The following is a 25,121-nucleotide window of genomic DNA, read 5'->3' as shown; positions in this document are numbered from 1 at the left end:
CTAGGGGCAAGACGGGAATAAAGATGCAGACCTACTGGGGAATGAACTTGAGGATACGGGGAGGGGGAAGGGTAAGCTGGGACAAAGTGAGAGAGTGGCACAGACATACATACACTACCAAACGTAAGATCTAGCTCTTCTGCAGTCAGATACGACCTCTGAAGCTTCAGCACTGTTCTTAACTCTTATTGCATTTGATAAATGTTCCCTTAAGTTTATGAACTCACTAGGTAAGAGAGCTGTCTTACAATACACTGCACTTGGTAGGATTTCAATAAATGTGTAAAATTATACAGCAGAAAGGTTAAGTTTCTTTTCCTCAAGTACCTGACATCTAACTTTATCCTTAATATATAATCCCATTCCTTTTAAAAGCCCAGCAATTGAAATCCATGTTGAACCCTATTTATTCTCCTCAAAAGTGTAATTCCCCCTCCTAACTCATAACTCTCAACAGATGACCTCATCTGCTGGTTTAGAGAAAAAAGCCACGAACTTCAAGTGGGAATTCCTTTTATCTTTCCAAGACTCAAACCTACAAACCACCTGCACCCACTTGAGGCCTAACTTTACATCCATCTCATCCTCCTTCTGTGATCACAACTTAGGGAAGCCCTCCTCCTCCATCAAACAGCAGCTCCTTCTTCACCTGCATCCCGTCCCCTCCAACGTCCTGACATAAACCGTTAATTAACCCCTCTGTCAAATGTTCAACATCTCCCTCAACTAGATCCTTCCCATCAGCTTTTAAATATGCTCGTGGCTTGCCCATTGGGGAAAAAATAAATGTTTTTTAACCCCCCCTGCACTATCAACCTGTCTTCTCCCTTTCAGCACCAAACCTGGACTTAAGAACGCGTCCTTTCTCCTCACCCTCCCCACAACTCACTCCATCTGGACTCTCCCTTCACAAGTCCACTCAAACTGCTCTTGCCCAGGGCACTGAACCCCCGCTCATTACCCAGCAGTGCTCGACACTGCTGTTAATTCTTTCTTTCTTGAAACGTTCTTTCCTTTTGCTTTCACAATACAACACTCTACTGGTTTTCACTCTACTGTTTCCAGCCACTCACAGTCTAGGTATTTTGGGAGACACGACGGTGAGTAACAGCTCATTCTTTCAAGGATTTTGTTCCACTTTTTGATGTATAGTTTTCCAGGATTGTATCATGCTAAAAAAGCAGACCATCGTACGTGGTCTTACATCAAATACATCAAAATACAAATTCTATAAGAATAAATTACATAAAAGAAAAACATGCCATTAAATAAAATTAAGACCTCTGGAAATAAAATTAATAGCTTTAAAATTAAGATGGAGGCATATACAAAAAATATAATTGATTGATATGGAAATTCCTTTAAGCTAACAGATCTGAGAAGAGTTGATAGTGTTGAAGAGATATCTGCACACCCATGTTTAGAGCAGCCCGAGTCACAGCCACCAAAATGTGGAAGCAACCTAGGTGTCCGCCCACAGGTAAATGGATAAACAAAATGTGGTATAGATGTACAACACAGTATTATGCAGCCTTAAAAAGGAAGGGAATTCCGACTCATGTTATAACATGGAGGTACAAATACAAGTGGTATCATTTCAAAGATTGTTCTTACACATGCTAATTACATAAACCTACTTGTTTTCACAGCAATAAATAAAGGTTAACGGTGAATTATGTGAACTTATGAAGAAGAGTAATGATTTGTTCATTTATTCACTCAACAAACACTGATTGATAATCTGCCACAGGCCAAGCACTTGTTCTAGGCACTTGCTATATTTCAAGGAACAAAACAAGGGTCCTACCTTTTGACACTTATATTCGAGAAGAAAGAGACAGATAATAAAAGCTAACATAATGGGTAAGTTTTAGAGAAGGGGTAATATTTTGGAGAATATAGATGCTATGTTTCAAAAAAGAAGAAAGTAGAGCAGGTTGGGGGGAGGGGAGAGAGGACGGGGAGTGCAAGGGGACCGGGGGCAGCGTGCAGTATTAACGGAGAGGTCATGGTCAGCCCCACTGAGGAGGTGAGATCTGAGCAAAGATGGGACGGAGGCCACGTGAGTATCTGGGGCAGATATCCTAGGCAGAGGGATGAGCGGTGCAAAGACCCTAAGTTAGGAGCGTGCCCCGCAACCAGAGAAGAGTAAGGATGCCAGTGTGACTGGTGTGGACTGAGCAAGGGGAAAGATGGAGGAGAAGTCAGAGAGGGAACACGGGAGCAACAGATCAAGTGGAGCCCCGGGAGCCACCATAAGGACTCTGACTTTAGCAAAAGGGTAAACATAATATTTGGAACGGGTTAATACTTGCATTTTAATTCAGTCCTTCAAATGAATCAAAATGAAGTCAAAATGAATCAAAATGAAAATCATACTCTGAACACTCAAGAAGAATTCTCCCACTGACCAATATCTCACCAAAATTTTTACTTTTTTTAATATTTCTGGCTAACGTGTATTATTCCATCCTCAAAATCCATTTCATCTGTAGGCTAAACCTGATATCATGATTACCAAAATCTTAAGTGCCATTGTCACTAAAGTCACCTCAAGGTAGCAATGGTTTTTATAATGGATCAACTTCCATTTCTCAAAAGTACAGGATAGGGCTAGGCCCTAGTCTTCCTTTAACTTAAACTAAGTTATTTGGTAGTGCTACTAGAGTAGATGGTTGCAACTCTTTGACAAGAAATATAAAACTTTTACTATTCTATGCCTCCTTTTAAATTTAAAATAAAAATAATACTCAAACCCACAGAATTCTATATTATTACAATTCACAGTGTCTGCTTCATTAATTCATTTACTCAACAAGTATTTATTGAGCACATACTCTGTGCCAGGAATTGTCTAGAAGATGGAAATAAAGTAGTGAACAAATCAGACAAAAATCTCTGCCCTCGTTGAGCTAATATTTTGTTTAGGAGAGATATTTTTTTTCAAAATTAAAACATGAGCTACGTCCAATGGTAATAGGTGCTAAAGGAAAAAAAATAACAAAGCAGGGACATGGGTCGGGGGGCAGAGATGAAACCGAAAAGATGATCTGGTAAAGCCTCACAAGAAAGTGACATTTAAGCAAAGACCTGTAAATAAAGTGAGTGAAGTCAGCCATGCAGTGATCTAGAGGAAGAGCTCCCCACACTGAGGGAGCAGCGAGTGCAAAGGCCTAAGGCCAGGACATGCCCAGCCTGTTCTAGCAGCAGCAAGGTGGCTGGTGCATCTGGCAGAGAATGAGCCCAGGGAGAACACTAGCTGGTGTCAGAGACATAAAAGGGCAAGGTGTGACCATCACGTCCAACATGCAGGCCCCTGTAAGGACACTGACTTTGAATCTAAGTCAGATGGGAAGTCATGGGAAGGTTTGGAGCAGAGAAGTGGCATGCTCTGACTTAGGTTTTCAAAGGGTCACTCTGGTTGATGCGTCAAACAGACTGGAAGGGGCAAGGCAGAAACACCTACCAGTTACTACAATGGTGTTGCTACTGGAATAACTGCTGACTGCATTCATCCTTACTGAATAGTAAGGATGTCAATTTTTTACAAACTGAACTAATTTTAAGCTGCTAAAGAGAGGGGTACAGAAGAACATAAGAGGTTTTTTAAACGTTTTTTAACTTTACACAAGCTACCCACCCCCAGAAAAACAAGTCTATAGTGCCAAGTAGAAACAAACAATATTAGTGGCAGATGGTCTAGGAAACATGCTAATCATCTCATATTCTAGATTTTCTAAGTTCTATCTTTATGGCAATTTAGTTCACCAGGAAATTAAACATTTGAACTCACTTATTACAAAGGCATTTATAAAACACCTCCAGAATATGTGCTGGAAACTGTGCTAGGGACTGGAAATATAAACACAAATAAAATGCAACCTTTGGCTTCAAGAAGCTGCACTTAGCTTCATGCAAAAACACCATCACACAGTTAATGATTTAATATTATACCATCAGCTTCAAACAAGGATCAATAAAAAGCCCTCCAGGTAAAGAATGTTTCTGAATCCTTTGATAAAACTATTTATTAAAGACAGTGAGCAGTTGTACACATCAACTCTATTGGTTTCAGGGTGGGAAAAAAGTGCCTCTTCCAGTGATGCAAGTTTTTAAGATATTAAGAGCTATGAAACTCCTGTTTCCCCTTTTTCAGTGAGTGCCTGGAAGTTCAGAGCAAAAGTATAAACTCGATTACATAACTACCCATTGTCAGAGGCAGTAATTCTCAATCCTGGCTATACATCATGGTTACCAGTGGAACTCTGAAACAGTAAAGGCCCTACTCCACAAGAGCCCCAGCATCTTCTATTTTAATCCTGCACAGGGCGGGTTGTGATGCACAGACTGGACCACTGGTCTAGATATAGTCAACCCTCAGTATCCTCAGGGGACTGGTTCCTAGACCCCCTTGAATATCAAAATCCACTCAAGTCCCTTATATAAAATGGCACAGTATTTGCATATATTCTACACACATCCTTCCATATACTTTAAATCCTATCTAGATTACTTACAATACCTAACACAATGTAAATGCTATGTAACTAATTGTCCAGGTGGCAAATACAAGTTTTGCTTTTTGGTATTTTCTGGAAATTTTTTCTCAAGTTTTTTTTTTTTTTTTTTTTTTTTTTTTTGCGGTACGCGGGCCTCTCACTGTTGTGGCCTCTCCCGTTGCGGAGCACAGGCTCTGGACACGCAGGCTCAGCGGCCGTGGCTCATGGGCCCAGCCATTCCGTGGCATGTGGGATCTTCCCGGACCGGGGTATGAACCCGTGTCCCCTGCATCAGCAGGCGGACTCTCAACCACTGCACCACCAGGGAAGCCCTCAAGTATTTCTGATCTGCAGTTAGCTAAATTCACAGTTGACTGAACCTGTGGATGCAGAACCCACAGATATAGAGGCCAACTGTATTCTGGTACATCTTCCTTTCTTCATTAAGTCATTCATTTTCAATGTGAGGGCTCTATTACATACAACTCTATTGTATTAGAGGATTTTAGAAGTTGGGTAAAAAATATAAAATAGTGAATGAACGGTTCAGAAGGAGCCCCCCCAAAAAACACCCTTTTCCCACCCCATCATATCCCAGGCCAAAAACATTTATCCGTATTTCAAACTTATTTGGAATTAAGAAGTAATTACAGGGCTTCCCTGGTGGCACAGTGGTTAAGAATCCACCTGCCAATGCAGGGGACATGGGTTCGAGCCCTGGTCCGGGAAGATCCCACTTGCCGCGGAGCAACTAAGTCCGTGCGCCGCAACTACTGAGCCTGCGCTCTAGAGCCCGCGAGCCACAACTACTGAGCCCACGTACTACAACTACTGAAGCCCGCGTGCCTAGAGCCCGTGCTCTGCAACAAGAGAAGCCACTGCAATGAGAAGCCCACGCACCGCAATGAACAGCAGCTCCCGCTCGCCGCAACTAGAGAAAAGCCTGCGCGCAGCAACAAAGACCCAACGCAGCCAAAAACAAATTAAATAAATAAATTTTTAAAAAAGAATTACATATTTTGGTGTAAATGGCTTCCTGCCAATCTACAGTAAGTCAAAGAATAAAATCAAATAGGAGATAATCAGTCAATAAAGAACTTCATCACCTCTTTTTCTAAATTACATTGTGAACAATTTGAAAGCAATACATGTAAGGACAGTCCTCTTACAAATGAGCCAGTTAATCAGAAGTTGATTAATGCATTGGATTAGTGCTAAGAAATCATATGAAAAATAAAACACAGAATCTTGAGTTTATATAGCCACTTTGCAACAATACACAGGGTCTTCTTCATATATTTACTTTTGTCCACAAATCCTACAGTTGAGACAGAACCATAAGGATGACCACAGGAATAAAAGTAGAGTTACTACCAATACCATTTAACACAAACAACTGAGACACAGGAAGGTTAACTCTGAGTTGTTAGGGACACCCAATCAGTCTCCTGGTTTCACTCAGAGAACGAGGCATATCAATAAAAGTATGAAAAACATTCACAGCTGTATGGTACCCTTAGTAACAGTAACAAAGTAAGAGTCAAATGTAACACAATGAGAATTTAGAAGTGAACCTCCAGAGATAACGATCCCATCAACTCATAGATTTATTTCTGAAAAACGTTAAGCTAAACTCAAACTGTGATACAATCTTTAGAAGCAATTGTCACACTAGTCATGTTTTCCCACTTAAGCTGGAAAGAACTAGGTGAAGACTCGAACTTCTAACTTGGAAAAATAAAGTAGATATCTTCACAGGAGAAAAATTTCTTCCTAGTCAGATTTTTTAAACTTGTATTAAAAAAATGATTAACGTTGGATTACAAAAAGTTTTGGTACAGTGAATAAAATGTTTAAAATACAGTATCAAATGTACTTCTTCAACTTTTATTTCCTTTAAATGATTTCCAAAAGTTCTAAAAGAGGAAGACTAACTGCAGAATTAATTTTTAACTGAGAACACGTAGTATGGTACAATTTCAAACACGATCCCAAGATACCTCACTGCCACCACTTCCCGCCAAAAAGGAACAATTTCATGAAGTTTTTGCTGTGCACTTCTTCTGACTTTTGATGCAGTGATTACAAGATCCATCCATGGAGTCCTAACAGGTCTCCACGAACCAACCATGAAGAAGACACTACAGTAATATTTAGAAAACTTCCTGCTCTGTCCAGGCAAAGGCATCAAATCTAAGACAAGAACAAGCTTGAAGATGCCGACCTCAAAGGGAGGTGGGTGCCTGGCTCCTTGACCCATAAGCCCTACAAAAAGAGCTGAAAGGAACGTCTCTTTTTTTAATTAAATTTATTTATTATTTATTTTTGGCTGCGCTGGGTCTTTGTTGCTGCTGTGCGGGCTTTCTCTAGTTGCGGTGAGTGGAGGCTACTCTTCATCGCGGTGCACAGGCTTCTCATTGTGGTGGCTTCTCTTGTTGCGGAGCATGGGCTCTAGGTGCGCGGGCTCAATAGTTGTGGCCTGCAGGCTCAGTAGTTGTGGCGCACAGGCTTAAGTTGCTCCCCAGCATGTGGGATCTTCCCGGACCAGGGCTCGAACCTGTGTTCCCTGCACTGGCAGGTGGATTCTTAACGACTGCACCACCAGGGAAGTCCCAGAACACTTCTTTATGTAAAGCAATCACAGGAGCTCTTCTAAAATTAGAAATTTTGAACTATATTGCTAATATTTTTTATAACATTTAGCACACTTTGACAATCTTGTAAATGACACATTTCCCATTAGTTCTCCTATTCTGGGGGGGGGGGGGAGTTGCAAAATTAACTACCAAACGTTGCTCGTGGTTAATTCTCCGGGTGTTCAGTATTAAAACTCTGAGAGATAGCTACTGAACAACATCTTTCCTTATATATTCTTGCAGCAGGGCTCAAAGGAAGACTATTTCTAAATACTCTAAAGGAAATTAGGATGACCAAATAATCAAAGTAAATCAGAAGAGTACTACAGACATTAAAAAATTCTGCATGAAAACAAAAGAACTTTGCAGAATCTCAGAAACAAGAAGGGTTTTCTAAGCAACACACAAAATAAAATACATAAGGCCTAAAGAAAACTGATAAATTTTGACAAAAATTCTCCACAGGTTAAAAAATACCATAAACAAATTCAAAAGACAAATAAAAAATACCTACAAGACCTATGACAAAAGGCTAATTTTCTCAGTACATATTAAAGAATCCTTTAAATTATAAGAAAAAAGACAGAAGCCCAACAGAAAAATGGGAAAGTGACACAGAGAGGCAAATTCATGGAAAAAGAAATACAAATGACCTAAAAAAAAAACCCTTATTAGAGGAATTTTCAAATGCATACAAAGCAGAGATGTGATATAATGAACTACCATGTACACATCGCCAGTTTGTTTCCTCTGTATAAACAATCCACTAGACCCTACCAAGATCTGTTTAAAGCTCACCTCAAACATCATATAATTTCATATGTAAATTTTTCTAACAGGGACTTTTTAAAAATACACTCACCGTATATCATTGTCACACCTAATAAAATTAACAATTCCTTAATATCACCTAATAAGTGTTCAAATCTCCCCAACTTTTTTTTTTTTTTAAAGTCTTAGAGTTAATTTTTTAGTCACTGTAACTGGCTGATGTGTCTCTGAATCTCTTTAACGGACAAGTGCCACCTCTCTCTTTAATGTTTTTCCCTTCCCCTTGTCATTTGTCCTGTAAAACTTCCCACACTTTGAATTTTGCTGATTAATTAAAATTGTCACATAAACTTTTCTCCTATATTTTTTGTTATTGCAGTTGCTCAAAGTGTCCTATCTCTGGTGTCTGCCTTTCAGCAATAGACCACCAGGAACAAACCTGTAGTTAAATAAATTGGGAGAACACACACCACAGGAACAGTGGGGCATCTCATAAGAGAATGTTGTAAAGAATCTGATAGGATTTGGGCTTTGGTTGGGTGATTTGGGGGAGGGCTAGGGAAGCAGGGATTTCTCTAGTTTCTTTTGAATGCGGTTAGAGACTGGGGTAATTCTATGTTGGGTATCTCAATAAATCTTATCTGAGGGGAGACTAGACCCAAGATAAAGCAGTAACTGGTGAAGAAGCTGCGGTCACTCATTCTGGCCAAGTATTGTGTGGGTGCAGCAGCCTTGCTTTTGTTTGTTCTCTGTCTCATTTTTCCGTGCTCTCAGAGAAACTCTGAGGCATTCTGTGAGATTGTTTATGTTTAAATAGAGAACAGCGTGGCCTAGCGGGGACACCAGGCCAGCTTCTGAGTGCCAGGGCTGCTCTTCTTTTTCTTTTGCACTAGACAATGAAGCCCTTCAAGTTGACCACCGTGTCCCTCTTACTCGACCCCAATAGTGCTGGATATTTTCCTTGCCTCACAACCATGGACAGGCAACTTAACAGGGCCAAGATTCAAAAAATATGTAGGGCAAGTGTAATTTTTGCAAAAATGCCTTTTTTGCTAATTAACTTCAAAGTATTGAGAGTGTGCATACTGCAAAATCATTTGCAAAGTGAAACGTCTTAAAGTGGTAAAATATATGCCTTAATGACTAATAATGTAAATGTCATAAAGAGTATAAAAGACAAAACAGAAACATATTCAACGTTACTATAAATACACAGCCTAACTATTAAATAAAAAGAAGGATGACTTCCAATGATCAAAAGGACAAAATAATGAAATAAATAACTGATGTAAAGCTCTTCAGAAAAGTTTTTAGTTGTTGTTTTACTAATACAAAATGTTGACAAAAATTCAGTTGAAAAACCTTGATGTGATAAACTACTGTAGAATATATGAAAAAATAGTGAAGAAAATAATGTATAAAAATAGTACCATTATGAGACTACAAAAGGATCTATTCCAATAACGAGCAGATGTACATTTTCCCGTCTAAGGTATTCCACAGTTACGTATTTTGCCAATGAAGGCTGTTGCCAAGAAAATGCAAAAGGGCTTGAGAGCACTCTCAACCCTCCTGCTCATTATAGAAAGAATGAATGGTCCCTGAACAAAACAGAAAAAAAAAAAAAAAAGGAAGGAAAAACATGTTTCTAGTTGAAAATAAATCAAAGTGAACATTAAAAGGTTAATGAACTCAATAATAAAAAGGCAACCCAATTTAAAAACGGACAAAGGATCTGAACAGATACTTCTCAAAACAGATAAACAACTGGCCGATAAGCACACAAAAATACGCTCGACCTCACTGGTCATTAAGAGAAATAAAGATCAAAACCGCAAAGAGGTACCACTTCATACACGCTACCATGGGTATAAAAAAAAGACAGAAAATCACAAGTACTGGTGAAGATTTGGAGAGATCTTCACTGCTACTGAAAATGTAAAATGGTGCAGTCACTTTGGAAAACAGTTCGGCAGTTCCTAAAAAAAAGTTAAACACAGAGTTACCACATGACCCAGCAATTCCATTGGTACGTATATACTCAAGAGAAATGAAAACATATGTCCACACAAAAACTTGTGCGTACATGTTCACAGATAGCAGCATTACTCATAATAGTCCAAAAGTGGAAACAACTCAAATGTCCTTCGATGGATGAATGGATAAATAAAATGTGACATACCCATACTCTGGGATTTTATTCAGCAATAAAAAGAAACGAAGCACTGATTCATGCTACAACATGGATGAACCTTAAAAACATACTAAGTGAAAGAAGCTAGTCACAAAAGACCACATATTGTATGACTCCAATTATGTAAAATTTCGAGAATAGGTAAATTTATAGAGACAAAAGCAGATAAGTAGTTTCTTAGGGCTCTGGGGGCCAGGGGGCAGTGGGTGATGGCAGAAAATGGAGAGTGACTGCTACTTTGTAGGGAATTCTCTTAGGGTTGATGAAAATACTCTAAAATTAGATTATGGTTACAGTCCTGTGAATATACAAACACTGAACAATACCCTTTAAATGAGTGAATTGTATGATAACTGAACTGTATCTCAATGAAGCTTATTTTTTAAAAAAAGATTAATGAGAGGGGAAATGTGCTATCAATGACAAAGGAAGGAACGATAGCTATCCTGAAGTTATGACATTCTGTGTAAAGAAACTATACCTTCTGAAAGAAGGGTAGAAATCACCCCAACGCAGGCTACTCAGAACACAGAGGCACCAGCAAAGGGTACACTTAGTTATGTTACCAGTGTGGCTCACTGACTACTCCACTGAAGAGCACAGGTACAGTATGCAGCTATCTGGAGGATACGCCACCTTCCAGAGCACACATGCAACATGAGAGAGAGAATTCACTGAGACTAGAACTCATGTGATCGTGAATGACTTCTGCTGATTCCTGAAACTCTGCATTGTTATCTGTGATTCTCAGAAGTTCAAGTAGGAAACTGAAGGAAAGGACAAGAGAAATGAATAGTATATGTATATGACATTCAAACATGGAATTGGTGTCCTGAGCCACGGCTTACTAAAACAGAATGATGAGCTCCTGGCAAGGGACAGAGAATAACAACAAGATCAGAAGAACATGTGCGGGGGAGAGGACTTACCACGGTGATCAAGAAAACTCTTTCATCAGTAGCTTAGATGACAATCTAGATGGCATACTCATCGTAACTGGTGATAACATAAAACTGGGAGATATCAAGAACACATCAGATAACAGAAACGAGTTCCAAGAATATTCTGATAGGCCTAAACGAAACTGTAAACTAGGGAGAATAATCTAACGAACTAGAGCCAGGATGAAAATCAGAAAACATTTCATTCAAATCCTTCATTTTGCAGGTGGAGCTGAGGCCACAAGGGTTTAATAACATGCCCAAGTTCAGAAGGTGCATCAAAGGTAGATTAAGGCTGAGAATACAGGAACCCTAACTCACAGGCTGGTGTTCACCTGACCCAATGCTACCTGCTACTACTCGTATAGATAAGCATATGGGGAAAAAGGGAACCTTGACCCTTACCTCACGGCACACAAAAATCAACTCCTGAAAACTGAGACCTAAATGTGAAAGGTAAGATGATAAAACGTCTTGAAGATAACATAAGAAAATATCTTCATGACCACAGAGTAGCAAAAACTTTTTAAACAAGACTCAGAAAACACTAGCCATAAAGGAAAAGATGGGTAAACTGAAATTGATTAAAATTTAGAATTTCAGTTCATCAACAAGACACAATAGTGAAATAGCAAGGCATAGATGGAAAGAGATTTTTACAATTCATATTTTCAACAAAGCATTCATACCCAGAATATACAAAACTCCAACATTTCGATAAGAAAAAAGACAACCCAATTTGTTAAAAATGGGTAAAAGCCTTGAAACAGGCACTTTACAACACAGGATACCTAAAAGGCTAATAGCATATGAAAAGGTGCTCAAGTCACTAGTTATCAGGGAAATGCCAATTAAACCACAATGAAATCAACACAACCACAGAATGGTTAAAATAATTTTTTTTAATGTTTAAATGACAGTACCAAGCGGAAGTGAAGTTGCAGAGCAATGGGAACTCTCAGTTTGCTGGTAGGAATATGAATTGGTACAATCATTTTGGACAACTGTTTGGGAGTAACTACCTATTAAAGCTAAAGATACATATGCACTATGACTAGCAACTCTACTCTTAGATCTACACTCAACTAAAATGAATATATATATGAAGCAAGAGATATGAACAAGAATGTTTACAGCAGCATTATTCATCAACTGCTCCAAAGGAGAAACTATTCAAATATCCATCTACAACAGAATGGATCAATTGTGGTCTATAATTTGTGGTAGTTTTTAAAAATGGTCACAAATTTTTTGACACACCTTCCATAAAGATGTGAGGTCTAAGTTCTCTCCCCTTGAATCCAGGCAGGCTTGTGTCTATTTCAACCAAAACAGTATAGTGGAAGTGATGTTATGTGACTTCCGAGGATAAGTCATTCTCAGGAAGCTTTCTCTGGGAACCCAGCCAACGTGTTTGAAAAGCCAAAGCCTCGTGGAGAATCTGCAACCAGGGCACAGCCACCTTTATAGCAACCACTATACTAGTGACAAGGTGATAAAACTTAGTCCCAAAACAGAAGAGGAAGAATATGCACTGAAGAAAATAAATATAACACCAACCTAAGCCCCTACACATGCAATGTCCAATTTAAGCTTGGTTTCTTATTACAAGGGCCCAGAATGTGGATGCAGGAGCTCATCTCCAAATTGTTGTGATTTTATCCAATACCAGAGAGACTGTGCTCACTGGATATTTCCCAAACCTCCTCTCCCTCTCAAAGGAATCTCTGCTTCTGGAAACAAACACTGACCATTATATATGATCATCAACCCCACTACAGCCTTTTCAGCAGCAAAATCTGAACACTATCCAAACAGTCCACCATGGACTCAAAAGTTGCAAAGAAGCAAAGCAAGTTTCAAGTAGAAGTTTCTGACTCTATTCAAACTGTTTTAGATATACCACTGGAAAAATAAAATAGCCACTTTCAAAAAAAAAAAAAAACAAAACAAAACAAATTAGGTGCTCTGATCAACAATCCCAGATGAGGATTTCTCTGGTGGCCCAGTGGTTAAGAGTCCGCCTGCCAATGCAGGGGACACGGGTTTGAGCCCTGGTCCGAGAAGATCCCACATGCCGTGGAGCAACTAAGCCCATGCGCCACAACTACTGAGCCTGTGCTCTAGAGCCCGTGAGCCACAACTACTGAGCCCACGTGCCGCAACTACTGAGCCCATGTGCCGCAACTACTGAAGCTTGCGCGCCTAGAGTCCATGCTCCACAACAAGAGAAGCCGCCACAATGAGAAGCTCGTGCAGCAACGAAGAGCCAACGCAACCAAAAATAAATAAATAAATTTATAAAAAATAAAAAATTAATATGGTTGTTGTTTAACCCCAACTAAGTTTGGAGTGGTGTGTTATGTAGTAATCAATAACCAAAACTAATGTATTATGCAATAATAGATAACCAGAACTACCGAGCTATTAAAAAATAAACACACAACATACTATATGCAACAACATGGATGAATCTCAGATACAATGTTGAATAAAAGAAGCCTGGTTAAAAGGAGTACATAATATAATTCCATGTACATATAAATTCAAAACCAGGCAAAACTAAGCTATAGTTACAGAAGTCAGAAGAGTGGTTACCAGGGTGGGAATAATTACTAGAAAGGGATACAACAGAGACTTCTGGAGTGCTAGAATAGCAAATGTCTTGATCTTGGTGGTAATTATAGTGTGTTCACTACGTTAAAAAAAAAAGAAAAAAAATTATTGAGCTAGCTAAGATTTATGCACTCTTCCCACTATGTATTTTTTTTGAATCAGTAGAACTTGGTAACCTAACAGTTAAGGGTATGAAGGCAAAATAAAGAATGACTCTAAGTTTTCAGGCATAATTGACTAGGTAATGCCATTCACTGAACAGTTAAACCATGGGGCAAATAAAAACAGAAGCAGAAAGCAAAGACAATGTCCTATTCATTTTGTATTCAAGTACCTACCCCAGTACTCAATACACAGTCACTCTGGCTTCCAAGATACTCTTCTCATTTCTATCCTACCTTTCTGCCCACCCCTTCTTGGTCTCCTTTGTTGCCTCCTTTGTGTCCAGCTGCCTCTTAATATTGGGATTCCTCAGGCTTCCATCCCCAATTCCCCTTTCACAGACGTGCACACGCACAAACACACACACCTTTCTCCTGCATTTTCAATTTCAGTTGACGGCATCATCATCACCTACTTGTTCTTTTGAACTAGAAACTTCAGAGTTGACCGAGAATCGGGACTGCAGTTAGCTAAATTAAAAAAGAAAAATTTAACAGGATAAACGTAAGGTCTCATGCTTGAGCACCAAAACGAAGGCATAAAAACAGAATGAAGCAGACACGGCTTAAACAGATCTAGGGGTTTAATTCAACTCTAGGTTCAACTATGATGTGGTTATCAAAAGGATATAGCTGATAATAAAAATGTAGTATGTAGAAGAAAGGCAGTATTTTTTCCTAGGCTAATAGAAGAAAAGTGTTGTATCTAAAACAAGAGATGCAACTCAAGTTTTTACTAATCAAGCCCTGCCTGGAGTACTGCATTCAATTTTAAGCAGTACAGTTTAAACAGGGGATTAATCAAAGGAAAGTCACCAATGTGGTAAAGTGACATGAAATCATACCTTGTAAGGAACAGTTAATGAACTAGATGGAGGTGTTTCAACTCAAAAAGACTGAGGAGACTAGATGACGGTCTTCGAGTATTTGAAAAACCATCACGTGGAACAGGAATTCAGCTTGTCCTACATGTCTCCAAAAGACAGAACTGGGTGGGAGAAATAAGAAAGTAGACTTCCACTCAATCTAAGAAAGAACTTACTAACAGTCAAAACTTTATGAAAGGGCCTCCCTGGTGGCGCAGTGGTTGAGAGTCCGCCTGCCGATGCAGGGGATACGGGTTCGTGCCCCGGTCTGGGAGGATCCCATATGCCGCGGAGCGGCTGGGCCCGTGAGCCATGGCCGCTGGGCCTGCGCATCCGGAGCCTGTGCTCCGCAACGGGAGAGGCCACAACAGTGAGAGGCCCACATACCGCAAAAAGAAAAAAAAAAAAAAAAAAAAAAAAAAAAAAAAAAACTTTATGAAAAACAGGGACAATTTTGCCTCCCTGGCCAGGGATGCTAAACACCCAACAATTCAGAGAACAATCCCCTACAACAAAGAACAACCCATCCAAAATGTCACCAGTCACATGGTTGAAAAACCCTGTTCTAGAAGTAGTGAGCTCCCTGTCATCGGAGGCATTCCATTATAGACCAGACAATGTGATGATATCTAATACATGACTTTCAAGAATGGTGGGAAATGAGTGGAATAAAGATTTTCTGTTTCGATAACTCTCCAGAGAAAAATACCCTCAGGCATGTTACAGTGATGATGATAATGGTGATGATGATAAACACTTACTGAACACGTACAGTGGACCAGACATGATACCAAGTGATTCATTGTACATATTTCACAGGTCATTCTCAAAACCACCTATGACATAGCTACTATTTCATGATAAAATTAGGTTGCCCTGATATCATACAGCTGTCAATCTTTGAACTCAGATCTACCTGACTCCAATTATGTGCATCACTGTCCCAACCATAAATACTAATGACTTCAAAGCTTTCGTACTCTAGAAAACAAATGAAACAGCACATATTCTAGAAGTATCAGGACAATGTCTGAACAGGTTTGTACTCACTGCAAACCTAGTTGGCTGGGAGAAAGAGGAAAGGATAATTTGAAGTAGTCCACTGATGAAGGAGAGATCAATTATACTGATTGTCCCCAACTGCCTACTTTTATAAGAGCCAAGAAGCTCTTATATACCCATGGAATCTCAGTCAGAAGCTGAGATTAATGATGACATCCCTTTATCCATAGGCGTGAAAGCTCAGGATGGACAGACGTTTGAACATCCCCGACTGGGAATCCTGCCCTTAACAAATACACTAGATGCAGATACATGGTTTCTTGGCTGCCTCTACGCAAGCCCATCTGTCAGGATGGCAGTGTGCCTGCTCACATGTTGGTCAAACTGTCACTAGGGCATAGGTGCCAAGCAATGATAGTTTTAAATGGGCAGCTTGCATAGCACTGTAAGAGCTTGCTCTTCTGCAGGGGAAAAAAACCCAAAAACAAAAAACTACGCTTTAATACTGAAGGGTTGCAATCACGAGTAAAACAGTCTTGGTCAATCTGAACATTTCAGTGGAAAAAAGATCTAGACTTATGGAAAAGAGTCAGACTAAGGAAATTAAATCAAACAGAAAAAGTGCTTTGAGGGCAAACAAGTGATTACACTAAAGCTTTTCACATTGCCTATCTTTCATTAATACACGTCATGGTAATCTCTTATGCAGTAAAATCCTTTGCTCAACAAGTCATCATTGATGTTTTATAAAAATGGAATGATATGGCTTTCCATGTTCTAAATTAAAAAGTAGAAATGCATGGATATTTAGTAGTTTGACATTAAATAAGTTCTATTTGTTAAGTGGCTGTTTTTTAAATGACAGAAGTCTAATCCACATCCAAGATAATCATTTAAATGCACAAAAGAAGGCAGAAACCAAATGAGATTCCCAAAGGTGAACAGAAAAAGAAATATAATTTCTTCGGGGAAAGAAATCAAGAATGGGAAGTGGATGTTAAGAAAACAGAAACTGAGTATTTTGGGTCACAAATTAATAAATTAGGACTCGGGAGCTGTCACGTAACACATCCCCCTGACTATAAGCAAAATGTCCCTAAACTACACCTAGGTTCCTATTCTATCTCTAAAGATCCTTTGGATCACCGGCATGAAGTATCTAACATTCTTACTGCTTGGAAATTCTTCCCTCAGACTAAAACTCTAATGCTACCATTTGAGCTGTGTGTCCTTGCTCAGTCCTCGGTGATTTTGAAGAACAGCTGGTCATCATCATTCTCCATGTGGTTCTTCATATACAAGTATCAGGACATACTGATTAAATAACCCCTAAGTCTCCTCTTAGCCATGATAAATAAAAGTGATTCCATTAACTTTTCCTCACTGGACCAATTTATCAACTCTTTACGTTTTTATCATTTCAGTTGCTCACCCCTTGGACCCTTTTTAGGCCTGATAAGAAATGTCACCCACACCAACAATGAGCCAACATGTACAATTTACTAAAAGAAGCATTAAAATGAAGGAGTTTGAAAGTCCAGCAGAGTTCCCAGTATCCATCACTGAGAACAGCAGCAAAAGTCTGAAATCTACCATTATTCTTCTAGGAAATACAAAGGACTTATTGTTATAAAGTGACACCACTGTTTTGGCTTAGTGGTAGACGTCTGTAACACAAAGTACAAAGTCAAGTTCAGGGTCCTGGATAGAACCTGTTCTTCCTACCAACCTATTACTGCACTGCTATACGTGCCCCTAAAACAACTTCTCTTGAAGACCATCTCTCTCCCATATGATTTTTCCTGCTCAAGAACCCACAGTACATTCTAGTGGCCAATGAAACTGGCCAGCGGTTTTCTAGACTCACGAACCAACTATCCTCCCCTTCACTCCCATGACTCCCCAGAACAGCCAGTTCTTACTTATTTTCTCTAGGACGTAACTTTGCTCATGCTATTCTCTAAAATGTTTTCCCACTTCCTCTCAAATCTATACATAAATTTTTTTCAAGACTTAAGGCATGAGTCTTCATACCTTCATACACCTTCATAAATCTGTATTAATTTTCATCCTTACTTGCTTACTCATTTCCTCCTATCTTCATTTTGTATGCAGTTTACAGTATACAGCCAGCTGATTTTTGATAAAGGTTAAAAAAAATGATTCAGTGGAGAAAGGGTAGTCTTTGCAACAAATGGTTTGGAACAGTTGGACATCCACAGACAAAAGAAAAAAAAAAAAAAAGAACCAAGACCTAAACGTCAAACCCTCTACAAAAATTAACCCAAAATGGATTCATTGATCAAAATGTAAGACATAAAATTGTAAAACAGAAGAAAACTTGGAACATCTACTTGACCTAGGGTTTGGTGAAGAGTTCTGAGACACGCATGACACCAAAAACGATCCATACATTGGTAAGTTGAACTTCATCAAAATTAAAAACTTTTGTGCTGCAGAAGACACTGTAAGAGAATGAAAAAACAAGCCACAGACTGAGAGAATATATATACAAATCACATATCTGGCAAAGGACTTGTATTCAGAATATATAAAGGATACTCTAAACTCAACAATAAGAAAACAAATTAGAAAATGGGCAAAAGATTTGAACAGACAAATCACCAAATGAGATATGAATGTGTGGGAGTGAAAAAAAATTTCCCACTACTCTTCTAGGTTCTTTTGGCTGGTATATTAATTAAATTGATATATGACAGATTAGCAGGAGAAAAACAAATTTAATTACACCTCCATAAAAATATGGGACCAAGGGTAAGTTGGGCAGTTGAGGCTAATATACCATCCTGAGCTAAGGAAGGGGACAGGGGCCTGGGACTTCAAAGGGGAGGAAGGTAATTCAGACAACAAGATCAGATGTTTTGTTATTAGATGCCAAACAGATAGGGCTTTCAGATAAAAGTTATCTCTGGTAATAGCTCTCTCTGAGCCAGGCTCCCTATCTAAATTCATTTGGCAGTTGAGGTGGAGGTAAAAAGCTCTTGAGTCTTTTGGGTCTCCACTGTCTTTGGCTTAAGATAATCTGCATGCCATAACAGCACATTTGGGGGAGGCTTTTTCTGAAACCCTTCAAATGGCAAATAAGCACATGTAAAGATGTTCAACATCATTAGCCATTAGGAAAATGCAAATTAAAGCCATTATGAAATACCAATACACACCTATTAAAATGGCTGACATAAAAAATGCTGCTGGGCTTCCCTGGTGGTGCAGTGGTTGAGAGTCCGCCTGCCGATGCAGGGGACACGGGTTCGTGCCCCGGTCCAGGAAGATCCCACATGCCGCGGAGCGGCTGGGCCCATGAGCCGTGGCCGCTGAGCCTGCACGTCCAGAGCCTGTGCTCCGCAACGGGAGAGGCCACAACAGTGAGAGGCCCGCGTACCGCAAAAAAAAAAAAAAAATACTGCTAACACCAAATGCTGGTAAAGATGTGGAGAAACTGATCTCTCATGTAGTGATGACAAGACTGTAAAATGGTACACCTCTGGGAAAGTTTGCAGTTTCTTAACAGTTTAAACACACACTTACCTCTACAACCCAACAGTTGCACTGGAGTATTTATCCTAGAAAAATGAAAACTTATATTCATACTAAAACCGGTACATGAGTGCTCATAGCAGCTTTATTTGTAATAGCCAAAAACTAGACAAACCACGACCTTCAATGGATGAATATTATGTGGCAAAGCCATACAAAGGATGAGCATAATACAATGATCAAAACTAGGAAACTGACATTGATAGACTGTTAGTAATAAAAGTACTTACTCAAATTTCAGTTTTTACATTGTGTGTGTGTGTGTGTGTGTGTGAGTGCACATACACACACGTGTATGGTCCTGTGACATTTCATCACCTATAAAGATTCTTATAACCGTCACAATAAACAGGACATACAACTGTTCAGTCACCCCAAAGAAACTCCCTCATGCTCCCCCTCTATAGTCACACCATACCCCCAGCCCTCACCTTAGCAAAACTGATCTCTTCTCCATTTCTATAATTTTATCATTTTGAGAATACTATATAATGGAATTCTAATCACACAACCTTTTCAGGTTGGCTTTTTTCACTCAGTACTATGCCCTTAAGCTCTATCCAAATTGTTGCTTGTGTCAATAGTTTGTTCCTTTTTGTTATGAGTGGTATTCCATTATATGGCTATACCACATTTTATTTGACCATTTACCCACCGAAGGATGCGCTGGGTTGTCTCTGAGTTTTGGCTATTATAAACAAAGCCGCTAGGAACATTCATATACAGGTCTTTGTATGAACATAAGTTTCTATTTTCCGAGGATAAATGCCCAGGGTGCAATTGCTGGGTCATGTGTTTGGAGTATATTTAACTTTTTAAGAAACTGCCAAACGAATTCCCAGAGTGGCTGTACCATTTTACATGTGCAGCAACACATGAGGTGATGAAAATGTGAAAGTCACAATTTCTACAATGCCTTCTAAAAGCCTGTAAAACAAGTAAGATTAAGCCTCTTAAATGTTATAATCTGACCTTAGTATTTTTTAAATGAATTTTTAAAACTTTTTTCCTGATTCCCAAAAAAAGACTTCTTCTTTATTACCGCTAATGAAGAATGTATAATTAGATATAATCTGTATGTTGATAGCTCTGTTGCTGTATCATATAATAAGCTGCAGTAAGAAGTGGAACAAAAGCAACATTGCCAATAGAAACAGCAAAGTTTGTTTCTCTATGTTCCTGACCCAGTCTATGAAGACTAAAGGCTTAACAGCACTTTCTAACACACAATGTGATCACAATCCATTTATATACAGTATCAACAATGGCAGTTTGTTCAGCTGTTACTTGGTAAGACAATTTGAGGAAAGCAATTAATCTGAAATAAAGCTGTAGTTATCTTAGCTATAAGATTCCTAACTTCATGACTTTTTTTTTTTAATTTTGGATATAATTGACAATTAGATAGATAATGGAGTCTCTCTGGGATTCCTGAAACAAGGAGCTAGATCTGAAGCAGACATATCTATCCCAAATGTAAACAGCAATAAGTCTGCCAGTCTGCAGAGAAAACAAAATAAATGCACAAAAAGAAACTATAAAGCCGTGAAAAGAGTGGGATGGTGCTGCCATTGTGCCCACTAACTTTCCAGTTCTCATTCAGTCCCTTTCAGGACCAACTATGTAATTCTGGATATTGAGCTCCATTAAGACAAATGTGTCCTTACAATATGATAGAACATTGTCAAATCTCAAATTAATAACCTTGCAACTTAATTACATGACTTCCATCTAGTGTATCTTCCCACTTAATATATGTGGCTTATTGATAAACACTTTAGTATGTGTATATATTTAATACTCATCCTAAATATTGGCCAGTGTGGACAGCACCTATATAATTTTCAAATCTGAGAGTACTGGTTTCTATCCCTTGGAGAGAGAGGAGTTATTGCAAAGAATCATCAAAATCCATGTACCTACACTAAGACTAAATAAATAATACAATTCAAACCAAGCTGACAAAAATGTTGTGGCTAATAAAATTCCCTTTTTTTTTTTGGCCTCACCGCACAGCATGCAGAACTTCCCTGACCAGGGATCGAACCTGTGCCCCCTGCATTGGAAGCATGGAGTCTTAACCACTGGACCACCAGGGAAGTCCCTAAAATTCTTAATAAATTTACTCACCAATGTTACTAGAAGTAGTTTCTTGTCATTAGTATTTACTGGTGAATATTAAAAATCAAATTCTAATTATGGGGGGGAAGGGCAGACTTCATACCTCTCCAGACTCTCTAGAGAGCTTTTCTTTCATCAAGTGTGGTCCATATGTCATCCAGAAAAGAAGAGCAGAGTGTGCTTGAGTCTGAGTGTAAAGATTTAAGAGGACATTGGGAGAGACGGAGCAGGAATAATTGGGCAAGTGCATGAAATTATTTCCAAACAACCACCTCAGAATGTTAGGTACTTAAATATCATTCAGAAGCTAAGGGGACAAGATATTAAAGGGCACAGCCCTCTTGACATCTTTATCATGGCAAGTACGAACATATTCACAGGAATTCGGGTCAAAAGGCCCAAACATGCCCTAGAGCATGAACACATCTTGGTTACACCACCGAGCTAAATGCTTTGTCAGGATTCTATCACCTTTCTGAATTAACACTACACCCTTATTAAAAATTCCATATTTTCTACATTTTATCACTAAGAGTCTAGTTTTCCAAATGTGCCATACACATTTGACTCCTTGTGTGGTGGTGGCTAGACAACCGAAGTCAAAAAGAATGACCTCTATTAATTTAAAAGAACACTTGCTTCGACCAAACACTACAATAGCAAGAACAGACTCTGCACCCGGCACAGTTCCTGACATACAGTAGCCACATGACATCTGGTGAAGAAATGAGTCCACCTCTGCTCACTCTGAAAAATAACCCTGGCAAACATGTAAAATGTCCTACCAGTCTGAAAAATATTCTCCAGGCCTATTCAGTTACCCATCATTCTTAAAACCCATCAAGACCAATTTCCATGAAAGCCTCACTCACACACAGAGGCAGCATTTACTTTCCATTAGGTTCAGTGCCTGATACATGGAGATATCAACATTTGCACGCTTGCATAAATTCAGGAGTCATCCTTCTTCATTTGATATAAGGTAAATTTTTAAGCTCTGCCTCATTTCCAGTAAGTTTTATTTATCAAATCAAAAATACTTTCAAAGTTTCATTTTTTAAATCAAAATTCTATTCATAGCACATTATATCTTCTTAGGGATGGTTTTAAGGGGAAAAAAACCATATAGCTGTCAAAATAAAAATCTTGTTTTTCTTTCCTAGACATCTGGGACCTTCACTTATGTATTTATTATTATTTCACATTAGTTCTCAAATTAAAAAAAAAAAAGCTGGCTTATTTAAGAAATTTAATTTTAGGGTCTGTCAACATTTTGAATGCACTACTGTTATTTTTAAAATATACACTTGCATCCTGGAATAAAACTTAGCATAAGCTTTCCATATAACCATTTCCTGGGCACTAACTAACTTACTATATGCCAGGTTCTGTGCTTGACACATTCCTCCATTTTCTCATTTGTTTAACAAATATCCTCTCACGTTTTTTGCAGCGCTGAACATTAAGAAGCCATTACACTCTAAACCTGATATTTGCACTAGATACTAGTACTAAACGGACAGTAATGCTTAACACAAGTTTACTGTCATTGGATTCAAGTTGTGTTACCATATTAACTCAGAATCTGATAAGCAATGTTGAGATGCACACAGAATATAGCACCTGTGGCGGCTTCGGCATAAGCTAGTGTTAAGTGACAACTTAAGTTGCATTCCCTTCCACAGGTAGCTGATCAACATCACCTTACCTACCCAGAAACATAATTCCAATTGCTACAGGCCATTTTGAACAGCACAAACATAATGTGAATAAGATGATTATATAAAGAACCCCTGCCCCCCCCTCTGAAACTACTTTAAAATTGTAGATTAAATTCTCCCCAAAAGTATCACATGTCATGGAAAATAAGGGGCCTTTATTCTGAACTCTTAAAAACAAATGCTGCCCTACATTTTTTTTAAACTCTTGCAAATTTCAGACTCCACAGATGGGCAACTGCAGTTTAAAAAAAAGAAAAGAAAAAATAATAATTAATGAGACTCTTTGACAGTTCCCTGAAACCGCCACCCTCCCAATAGCAAAACTGGTATTTCCAAGTTGTTCTAAGAAGGCGAGACGGGGGAGGGAAAGGAAGAGTCAATACAAAGCAATGGGGGGAAAAATGGGTGACTTGATAGAAAACAAGTTAGAAAAATGAGTGGCCTCAGTAGGAACCTAGTGTCTGCTTCCCCTTCCTCTCTCTCTCAACCCAGAGACGCTGGTGCTGTTCGTCGAATTTAAATAAATCACCTATGAGTTTTAAGACCGGAGCCAAAAATTATTTCGACAGAAGGAAAAACTATTTGCTGCCCTTGAATACAGCTGCATCAGCAAAGGGTGCCACCCTGCAGCTACGGAGAGACAACAAAGGACAACTGTCAGAGGATGGGAAAATCCCTCGTATAACTCCCCACGGAGCTCCACCGCCTTGAACCCTGCGGCTAAGTGCAAGCGCTCACCCGGTCTCAGCCGGACACTGACAGGTTAGAAAGGCCTGGAACGCTATCCTCCGGGGAGCAGGCCCCTTCCCCCAACTCGGATCTCAAGACCAACGTCACCTCTCCTGAGATGCCCTCCCTCACCCCCACCACTCTGGCCCACAGTCGCCTGTCCTCATTTTAAGGGAGCTTTTCAGCATCTGCAAAATGTCATATTTGCTTCCATTCAGTTTCCTCTGAAGAGGGTGAGCTCCAAGACAGCGGAGGGAGCCCGGCGGTCTAGGCTGGCCTACAAAGGTCATCTCCCAGACCCAGCCCGAGCAACCAGGATGCGGTGCAAGTATGACCAACCTACATGCCGTCCAGAACCGGCAACTGAGCCTGGGGGACCGGCCTGGCCGGTGCAGGCAGCCCAGGGCCGCAGCGGGGCCTGAGGGAGCCCCGGCGGGAGAGGACGCCAGCTGCGCGCCGTCCGCAGACCACTGCGCCGCCCAAGGTCACGGCCGCCCGGCCGCCCCGCGCCGTCCCAGTCCCCGGCCTCCCCCTCCGCGGCGCCCGCTCGGCGTGTGGCCACCCTACCCCTAGCTGCAGACCCGTCGCCTTCCGCTCAATACGAACTTCCCGCCGCTTTCGCCGACTCGCAACTCTTCAGCGGCTCCGGCCCCTTCACACCCCGCAGTATGCGGCCTTCCCATTGGCTCAGGCGAACGTGAGAGGCGGGGCGAGCGGGAACGCGCGGGGCGGGGCGGAGCCCGCGCTAGCCCACGCCACCTCCCCAGAAACGCCTGGAGCCGCGGGCCGGCGCTCCCACTGCATGCTGGGAAATGGAGTCTTTTACTGGCAAAGCGAGATTCCCGGTCCCTCTGCCCCATGGACTTCTGGGAAATGTGGTCTACAGCCTCGGAGTCCGTCCTTCTGGTCAGATGCTGTACCCGGCAATGCTGTAGGAACTGAAATAAATGTTGCCAGTGTTCGCAGTAGCTTTATTTATTAAATAAGTGTGTTGACAAAGAGTTGGATGTAAAAGAAGTCCTACGTTCCCTTTTGGCCGAGTGTCTCCTCTGCCTACAGGCGCTTGCGTTTTCCCACCTTCTGGTCCACACCCTGATGCTCATTCCACAGCAGCTTGGTTCAGTATGCTGTGGCCTGGCTCTGGAAGCAAACAGCTCGCGATCAGATCCTAGCTCTTCCACTCTGTAGCTTTGTGACCTAAATGACTTAACCTCTGTGAGTCTCGTTTTCCTGTTTCTGTCGTGATTAAATGAGTGCTTTGTACGTAGAGACAGTGCTTTGTATGTAGTAGATGCCCAATAAATCG

The 25,121-nt window shown here is 40.1% G+C and overlaps 1 protein-coding gene across 5 annotated transcripts in view; it reads right to left on the bottom strand.

The window, feature by feature from the left end:
- The window catches only part of VRK1 (VRK serine/threonine kinase 1), an 80,891-nt gene extending 56,422 nt beyond the window's left edge, over positions 1-24,469 (bottom strand). For 3 of the 5 annotated variants that reach the window (XM_081230046.1, XM_081230048.1, XM_081230049.1), the window contains exon 1: positions 24,383-24,469. The gene's annotated coding sequence lies outside the window, so the exon portion shown is untranslated. Of the gene's footprint in view, positions 1-24,158; positions 24,246-24,382 lie in introns of those variants that run through there. The other 2 variants (XM_081230047.1, XM_081230050.1) reach the window with 2 other exon arrangements.
- Positions 24,470-25,121: the final 652 nt, after the last annotated feature.

Source organism: Mesoplodon bidens, assembly GCF_964165515.1.
Source record: "Mesoplodon bidens genome assembly, chromosome: 3".
NCBI classification, from domain to species: Eukaryota; Metazoa; Chordata; class Mammalia; order Artiodactyla; family Ziphiidae; genus Mesoplodon; species Mesoplodon bidens.
This window is presented reverse-complemented; position numbering and strand designations above follow the sequence as displayed.